The sequence below is a fragment of the Rousettus aegyptiacus genome, unplaced genomic scaffold, assembly GCF_014176215.1.
Source record: "Rousettus aegyptiacus isolate mRouAeg1 unplaced genomic scaffold, mRouAeg1.p scaffold_m13_p_8, whole genome shotgun sequence".
Taxonomy (NCBI): domain Eukaryota; kingdom Metazoa; phylum Chordata; class Mammalia; order Chiroptera; family Pteropodidae; genus Rousettus; species Rousettus aegyptiacus.
The window spans coordinates 38,988,838-38,998,366 of NW_023416311.1; the positions used below are offsets into that span (position 1 = coordinate 38,988,838).

The following is a 9,529-nucleotide window of genomic DNA, read 5'->3' on the forward strand; positions in this document are numbered from 1 at the left end:
CTAAGTCTCTAGACTTAGAAGAAAGAAGTGACCATAGAAGAGAGGAGGGAATTAAACTGGAAGACATTCATGCCAAAAATAAACTTTAGCAAATTTACAACCTTGTCTGGAGCTGCCCAGGACTGAGGCCATGGTCAGAAGCCTCATTTTGAAAACAGACTTGAAGGATAGTGAATAGAAAGGACTGCACTTATAACCTTAAGTCTGATATCCACATGGTAACCCCGTAGGAAATTTCTCCTTTAATTCCTATGTGCATTCATCTTGAATTGCATCCTTTTCTCTTGCTTTTTAAAAAATTAGCCTGTTAGCCCTTCTTGAAGAATGCACAAACAAGAACTGCTGACGCCAATGATAAGTTAAGACTATTAAGAGTATGTGAGAGGTGTTCACCACACTTATCACGGTGATCACTTCTTTAGGTATATAAATGTCGAATAACTACAGTGTACACCTAACACTAATATGATATTGGATGTTAGCTATATTTTAATAAAAATATAACTCTTTAAAAAGACATTGTAAAAAAAATAAAGTTAATTTTTAAAAACCCTTGTTCAGGAAAAAAAAAGTATACGAGAGGTAAATCAAAGAGACAAAAAACAGTGAAAGTGAGACTATTTCTGCAAAGGAGATGCAAAATGTGACTCTGTAAAATGTAACTCAATTTTATTTGCCACTTAATTCTGTCAAAAATATTTCAATATGTTTTTTCCAAGATATGCTGTTCAATATTTCTACTTTCCCTATAGAACTCAGTTCTTCCAAATAATTTATCGGCAGATAAACATAATTGGACATTAGTATTTATGTTTCTAAATGGGTGGAATTGACACTAGTATTTTCGATAATATAATATATAGAATATCATAAATAGAAGGAATAAGAAGGCTACTGTCGAGGATGGTGAAAGCTAGCATTTCCTAATCCCTTACTCCTGTCACCGGAACCAGTGGTTTACATTTATTTTTTTAATTTAATCTTCCGACACATGTATGTGAACATGAGGCAAAGAAAAATTAAGAAGTACTGATTAGGTAATGATTTGAAGTTGGAACAAAAAAAATAAATTGACTGTGATGTCATAGAGAATGGCAGTCAATGAGAAGGGCCAGACACAATCGACAGAGGCCTGTGTGCAGAAAAGAAAGGTGGGTAATAAGTGAATCATCCTATAGATGCCTCTTTGTGGGTCGCCCCCAGGAAGGTACAAAGCAATACCCCAATTAAATAGAGTTTACTCTCTAAAGAACCAGGAAAGCTGCTTCCTACTGGCCGTTTTTATGACTACAAAGAAAGCACATCATCTCCACTCTACTCATCCCCACCCCTAACCTACACCTTTACCAATTATCATAAATGCCAAAATCTCAGACTAAAAGGATTCAGTTGTACTAAGTCTAAGCTCTCTCTCATACATTACAAATTTCTGAATTATTTCCAATTATAAGGTATCCCTTATCCCAGGGCTAATTCCTAACCTCCAATTATGTTAAAATAACTTGACATGACTGAGGCTGTCTTAACTCTCTTAGACTCCTTCCTTAACCTTGCTGAAGCAATTTCAGCTTCAAACACAGAATTAAGGAGGCATACTTAGCGAAGGATTAGGCAATTTCAGCTGTTCTATTTGAATAGCCTGCAAAGAGTTCATGCAATTCCCATAACTAAGTGCAACTATAGTAGTCTTTCATAGAAGAAGCTAGAGGGAACCATTTGTCTTTCATAAATATCTCATAAGAAAAATATTTTCATAATTTGTATTGCTATCAACATTGGGTAGAGTCTAATATTAGAAGAATTTTTACATATGAATATGTTTGCTCTTACATATGCATGATTTTATAGCTCATGTTGCTTATAATTTCCACTCCTTTTGTTAAGATCACTTGTGTCCTTAACTAAGCATGGCAATGCGACATCATTTTATGGAAAATCTTTGGAACTAACCACATCCCAGAGTAATTTCAAGTAATAATGTTAAATGAGGTACAAATTATAGTGAAATGTAGATTGTAGGATGTTGCCTAATGAATAGGAAAAAATATTTGAAGCATCAACGAGAGATTAAAAGTTCAGATTCAAAGGTGAAATTTAGAACAATTTTGAATGTTGCACCAAAGCAAGTAAAAAACAACTCCTACTCTCAGGAAGCCCATATTTTTGGAGAAGCAATCAAAGCTATTCTGGAAGAGTTTCAGGGCAGAATGCGTGGCCTCCCGTTAGTTGGTCTCTCATTCCTGACCACTACTTGGAAAAAAAAATGGCATGGCTGCTGGGAAAAAGAAAATGTTTTTAATATTGGCTGCCTGGAGTGATAAAATTTACTCAGAACCCATAATACTCACTAGTCCTTCTTTCTGACTAAATCTAATGCGCCCTACTCCCCGCCCCCCAAAAATCACACACATTCACACACGAAACCAGTGGAGCAACAAAGAAGTGAATTAACAAGAATTAACACTGTCACGTAAAAAGATGATCTTCATGTATTTCAATATACTAATTCTGAGGGTTTAGAAATAAATTCTGTTTTCTATTGTTTCCAATCTCAAGTCATCCCTTAAAACTTGCAATTTTGCATTGGGCTCATTAAATAGTACCCATAATTCAGAATGTAGTGCTTCTTTAAAAGATTTTCTTAGTAAGAGAGCTACCTTTATACTGATATAAAGCATTTTCTTGTATAACAACTTAAGTTAAATAGAAGAGTTACAATAGAAGTCCAGCAGCAGTTATTTTAGGATGGCTGCCAAATAAACATACGTTAAAGTCAGAGATTTTAACCTGCCTGGGAGAGATTAGCAACTCCCTGGCAAGTATCTTTGCCACACATCACTCAGTAACTGAGGTATTGATTCTGTTAGTTTTCCCAGCTCCACCCTGTTATAGATGTTTGTCTTATTATCTGTTTCATCTGGCAGCTATTTGGTGTGACCTCAGTTCTATTTCTAATAGCTGGATTTTAGAATTACAAGCCTTAGGGTTAGAAGGTATTTTGAAGACCACTGACTATTACACCATTAATTCATTAACTGAGTCTCTTTTTAAGAATATGTGACCAACTGCCATCTAGCCATTGCTGGAATGTCTCTGGGGCTAGGGGCTCACAGCTCACAACTCCATTGTTGACCAGGCTGTAGTTGCTGGGCAGTCATTTTTTTAGAACTGAAATCAGTCTTTCTAGGATTGTCTGTGGTTGGCTTGGTCAGCCTGCTTACCTAATAGCTTGTTAAATTTGTAATTGACACACTTTAAATTGAAAGTCAAAGTAGAGTAGCCTTCCTATCTTCTGCACCATTGTCATATCTAGAATGTGGGAAACTAGATTTAGAGGTTAGTGGATCCCTTTAAATCCATGCTGTCTTGTCACAACTTATTCCTTTTAGATGTATATTCTAGGTTCGCAGAGGATACTCACATACACACATGCACACACAATGGCACCCATTAGCCATTAGCCTTAGAGATCTTTTTCTTAACCCTAATGCCATCCTCTGATGAGCTGCCTGTGGGAGGCAGACCACCTTTGACTGCAGTTCACATACACATATGTATATTTTTAATAAGAGATTGGGAGACACTACTCTTAGAAATTTAGAAGAAATAATTTTTCCCCCCTAAAATTTAGACATTTACCCACACCAGCTAGGTCCTTTTAGAGAGGAGCAGTTCTTAGTTTCCAAGCAAAACATCTTCCAAGACAATGGCACACAACAGTAAGAAAATTCTAAAATAAACCACAGCCTAAGGAAGACCATTTCTCTATCCTGGTTGTCTTTGATTTTTCTCCCTTTTGTGATCTTACAAATCTACCAGATGTTAGTTCCTCCTCTACTCTTTGGGGCTTTTATATCAGATAGCAAATATAGTGATAGGCAAAGAAAATTACTTAGAGAGGCACTAAAAAGTAATGAATCAGTTTTTGGCACAAGTATTTTTGGTCATGCTCAAGTAATTCATTTGAATTCCTTGCTTCACAGCCGACTTTTGTTAGATAATTTTTGAATTGAGTTACCGATGAACATTTTCAAGTGATATGGGCTTTATTGGAACCTGTTCTGTTATAATATTCAATAGAAGTTCCATTTGGCTTTGCAGTTAGCTCGGTAAAGCTAAAGAATTTTCATGTTGTTTGCTAGAAAGTCAATTTGAAAGAGTAATGAATAGTTATCCTTACAAAATACAAAGAGGACACAATGTATTTAGTATTAAGTTCGTAGAACCCAATATCTGTGCCTTAAATCTGGCTCCTGTTTAGCATTTCAGTTTGTGACCTTTGAGAAGGCATTTTAAAATGAACGAAACCAAAATTATTTATAAGTTGTAGATAATTCCATGAGCATACTAATTACCAAAGTGATCTGCATAAGACTTAGGAATATAAAAGCTGAAGAAATACAAGTAATTAACATTGAAGTCATGAAACTACAAGTGAATTTTTCAGGCTTCTGAAAGATTATACTTTTTCTTGGGCCTTATAATGGGAGTCTGTCATTTTCTTTAGCTTTTCAGCATTTCAGTTACCTCCTTCACTTAATAAACTCTCTGCCATATATGTCATGTTAGGAAGCAAAGCCCACCTTCTACTCTCTAAGCCACAAAGCACAGATCTTCATTATTAGTGCAGAGGAAGTGGGTTCCAACAATTAATGGTTGGCTAGGTCAGCCTGCCAGGTCAGGTTCCAAGGAAGCTGAATCTGGAGCTAATTATACAAAAAAGACGAGGTAGGAGAGAATTTGTTCTGGGTCACTGAGATGTGGAAACCAGGTCCAGCTCCCTAGGGGAGTGGTGTGGGAGCACCAGCAGCAGGCAGCACCCTGTGCAAAGGGTAGCGGCAGAGCGAATCTGTGTCCAGGGGTAGCAGCAGTGACATCCTTACCACATTGATCCTGTACAGTGGTGTTAGATGTGGTTCTAGCTGCGAATATTCGTGTTTTCTTCACCACTTTATGAGTCTGTGAGTTACTCCAAAATGTTTGTATATCTCAAAAATAAGATATTTTAAATTTTATATATTTAACTTTTTTCTGTTTAATTCAGTCAGATTTAGTTTCTGTTGTTTGCAACCAAGAGTCCTAATTCCTTACTAGACAAACTACTATGCGTGATTGAAATCGGCCCCTCCAAGGACTTGAAACAGTAAGAATTTTATCCACCCCCACTTCCTTATCCTCTCCTTATGCAGTGATTCTCCCTTCCTTCTCACACCAGTCCCCCAGGGCAGGAAAAGGGCATGAGATGGTTGAATTTAAGATTCGAACAGTTGAAATTAAACTATTTCAAATGAGATATTCTATGCCCTTAGCAAACAATAAATATAATAAAAATTCAAGTGATTTACTATTTAGAAATATTAGGTTTCACATAGTAAAAGAATTTATTTCGTATATTTTTTCTACATATCACAAAAGAACGATATGAAGTGTTTCCTAATTAAAGCATTAATGCCTCCATTTTGGGGGCTTATGTCAAAGGAAAAAATACTGTTATGATAAATTCATTGCATTTTCAATTTTATTCACTATCTGACTTATGGTCGATTTTAGTATTAGTCTGGTATTAATATCTTATTTTCGTCTTCACTTCTTTCCATAAACATTACCACCAATTGATATCCCTTGGCAACCAGTGACTCTAATTGTAATACACATTATATTTCATATCAGTACATGACACTGCTTTTAGTCCCTGCTAGTTTTACATCAGTAAGAAGGTATTGTGACATTATCTTTTGGATGATATTTGGCATGTGTGCAAATTTGTATCTTGATGTTCTTTCTACCTGAGACCGTGGATAGTTTTCTTATCTTCTGTATGCTCTGCTCTTGAGAACTCATGAGACATTAAAGTGAGTGTCAATGGAGGTGAGGTAGAGACAATAATGACAGCAATAATTACTGATACTAGCTAACATCTAGGGTGTGTGGTTGTGTGTGCGTGTGTGTGCGTGCATGTGCGTACTCTGTGCCAGACACTGTACAAGACCCAGCACACAGTAAAGCTGGTTATGCTTCCCCACAGTCCCATGAGACAGACATTTGTATTCTCATTTCTCATTAAGAATCTGAAGCTAAGTAAGATTAAGGGATTGTTTATCTTCACACGGTAAGTGACAAAACTAGGATTTAGATCTTGAAATTTCAGACCAAGATTCTTGAACCCTTTGCCTCTTTTCATATAATTATATTTCATTCTTAGAGTGTGTGTCCACTGAGAGAGCTTCAGTAGCAATATCTTTACTGAGGTGGATGACCAGGAGGCAGGCAGGGAGCGTGATACTTACCTTTGTAACTCTTGATCTTAAACTCTTTTGCATCACAGATGCTTAAAATATAATAAAATTTGTACTTGTCTCTGTATGTATGTATGTATGTATGTATGTATATATATATGAACACACAATACCTATATATATATTCACATGCACCGTTTTGACCTTATTAACTCTGGTTTAAGATACTGTTTAGATACCTGCATGTTGCCTGACATGCTGCAGGAGCTTAATTAATGAATGATTAAATAATATTGCTCATAATGTACAGCTTGTATTCTAAATATCATCATTTAATATATTTATATTGTTCATGAACATTGAGGATTTGAGAGTAGTACTCAGGCTTCTGATTCCCAGTGCTATCCATTATTATTAAGACCAGATGACTTCCCCAGCTTTTTTTGTGATTGACAAAAAAGCTTATCTAAGTCCCTGGTCTATGGAGTACACAGATCACTGTAATGCTCATTACTGTTAACTAATAATGTTTTTGCTTTCAACATTATTCAATTAATTTGAAATTTTAAAATCAGTTAATTCACTAAGAACAGTATAGGAAATGTGTATTCTTCCTTATTAACATACAGTTTCCTCCCAGTATTTTAGGGGATTCAGCTTGTCTGTAATTCAGAAATATCGTCTTCAACTTTTAGGACCAAGTATTTCCATAAGACAAAATTCATGAGACTTTAACTATTATTTAAAAATATATTCAATGCAGTCTATTTTGGGAGGTAACACATTCCAAAGAGACAGATTTATCAGTACTGAGTACATTTCCCAGTAGTTGGGGCATCCTGTGTAGAGGATGCTGTGGAGGGCCACCCTACCCAGTTTTAGGGACTAAGGCACTTATTTTACCAACTATGAGTGAGGGATGTTAGCTGCCTATGACTCACAGCTGAATCCTTTTCAAGACTTGCCCTAAGCCGAGGAGATCTGCCTCTTTTAAAGCTACACCCTCATCTGATGACTGTTGGTGGAGAGGCAATGAAGGCTGGCTGCCTTGCCTAAGTTTGGGGCAATCCTGAAAAGACATAACTTCCAGAGGTTCTTGGAGAACTGGCTAAGGCCTCTGCCTTAAGTTCATTTTCTCCCTCTGCCCAATCCTGTTTTCCTCATTTCCTTAAAGTTATGCCTTAAACCACTCTCCGTAAAGCCTCCTGCATGCAGATACCTCTACCAGAGTCTCTTTCCTGGGGAACTGACCCAAGACACATTGTAAAAGGTTTTGAGACTTTGGAAACCTGGGACAATATTCTCCTTGGATGGAAGGCTTTCCAAACAATTGCCACTTGATAATGAAACTCTTTCTATGGTGGCCAGACACTAGCCTTCTATGCTTTAGAAAACTAGTTGCCTCGTGTAACCTACCTAATACTTCAATTTAAATTCAAGATATGTTTGATTGTTATATTTAAATGTAATACTATTATTGGCTTATTTGAATATTTTAAAACAATGAATGGGTTACTTGTCCCTGAGGAGTTCAAATCTAAGTGACTCAATGCTTTCCTGTTCAATCGTATTGATAGTGTTGCAATTGAATGTTCCTTTAAGTGAAAATGTCCATTGATCATTTCTTTAGATGGGCTATGGCACAGTTAATGCTGTTGTATTGTGTTTTCTGTGGCCAGCTAAAGGAAGAGACATTCTTCCATTGACTGAAAAAGAACAAGGATAAGGACCCATAAGAATATAATTATCCTTTCTCATCAAACTTCAAACTAAGGTGGTAAAAACTTATTTTAATTAATAGTCTATGGCCATGCTACCTTGAACAAGCCAGATCCCATCTGATCTCAGAAGCTAAGCAGGGTCGGGCCTTGTTAGTACTTCGATGAGAGACCACCTAGGAAGACCAGATGCAGTAGGCATAAAAAATAAAAAAAATAAGAGATTGTAAACTGACAAGGTCCTTGCAAAAAGCAAAATATTACTCTTCATCTCACCAATCCCTCTCACTAAACATGACTACTGTTGATATTATTATTATTATTATTTGACCGGGGGGAGTCTTTCTGGGGAACAAAATTATATACATATGTGGCATGTGGTGATATGTGCACCAACAGACACAGAACTTCTCCTACTCAGCTGCCACTGGGGTTTGGATACCCTGTTCAGAATTTAGGAAAGGGGACTTTGAGGAACCCTGTGTTTATTGTGTTTCTTTGGTTATGTTGTGAGTTTTCCTGTAATAAATTCACCAAAGTCTCAATGTGAGCTGCTGCTTTATGCACAGGTGAATTCGCTGAGCAGTTTCTCTCTACCTTTTATTCCATTTGCTTTCACAGTATGTGACTCCAGCCATGAGGAACAAAGCTGTTGCCTGCAGATAAAGTGCCACATAAACAAGTTGACAAGGGTAGAAAACATATGGCAAAGTTGGTGTATTTTGTTAAATGTAAATGTCATTTGAAATCATCTTTTTAATTACTGCACACTTGGCTATGACGATGTGAAACCAAAATATCTAGTTATTCCATTTAACAGTAATAATAGGAAAAATAAAGAAGAAAAGGCAGTTGAATCAGTTCATTTGTATATATGTGAGGGTGAGAGTGAAGAATAGGGAATAAAACTTCTTTGATGATTTAGCTAAAATACATAGTTGATAAAATACAAATTTTTACCAATCAATTATTGTAACAACAAGCATTAGAGAAGAGTAAATAAAAATCATGAGCTTGATGTGTAATTTGATTTCTTTTTGGCATAGAACCTATTTAGATCCTTTTTAAATAATTTTTCATTTTTTTACTTATTTAATTATTGAGATTCGACCTTGTGCAAGATTGCATTTTAGATGCTGAAGAGACAAGGCAAATCCATCAAGATTCTCACCCTCTACAGCTAAGGTTTACTAAGGGTAGGGACTCAGTAGCTTAAAACATCTAACTGGTTTATTGGGTTGTCTAAACTTTATGGGCTTCATTTTTCTGACATTTAAGCTGCTTGATGAAAGAACATGTTTTGTTCTTTTACTCTTTCTTTACTTCCTCCTTATTCTTCCTTGCCAGGTTACTTCCAAGACTAGATTAGCAGAATAAAGTTTAGAAGAAAATAAGCAAATATGATACTCTAGCCAGCACTATGCCTTCTCCAGGTGAGAAGCAAGCATCATCAGTCTCTGTGTCCCATCTAGTTCTAGAATCTTGGTGATACAAGTCACATTCTAAAAACTCTCTTTTGGTATTTCATCTTTCTGCTTAGTCACCTGGGGAAGAGGCTTTGACTTCTGCAGCTCC

At 36.3% G+C, this 9,529-nt stretch overlaps 1 pseudogene; it reads left to right on the forward strand.

Moving 5' to 3' along the window:
- The first annotated feature begins 8,036 nt into the window (after positions 1-8,036).
- On the forward strand, positions 8,037-8,155 carry LOC118607651 (annotated as a pseudogene).
- The last annotated feature ends 1,374 nt before the right edge of the window (positions 8,156-9,529 follow it).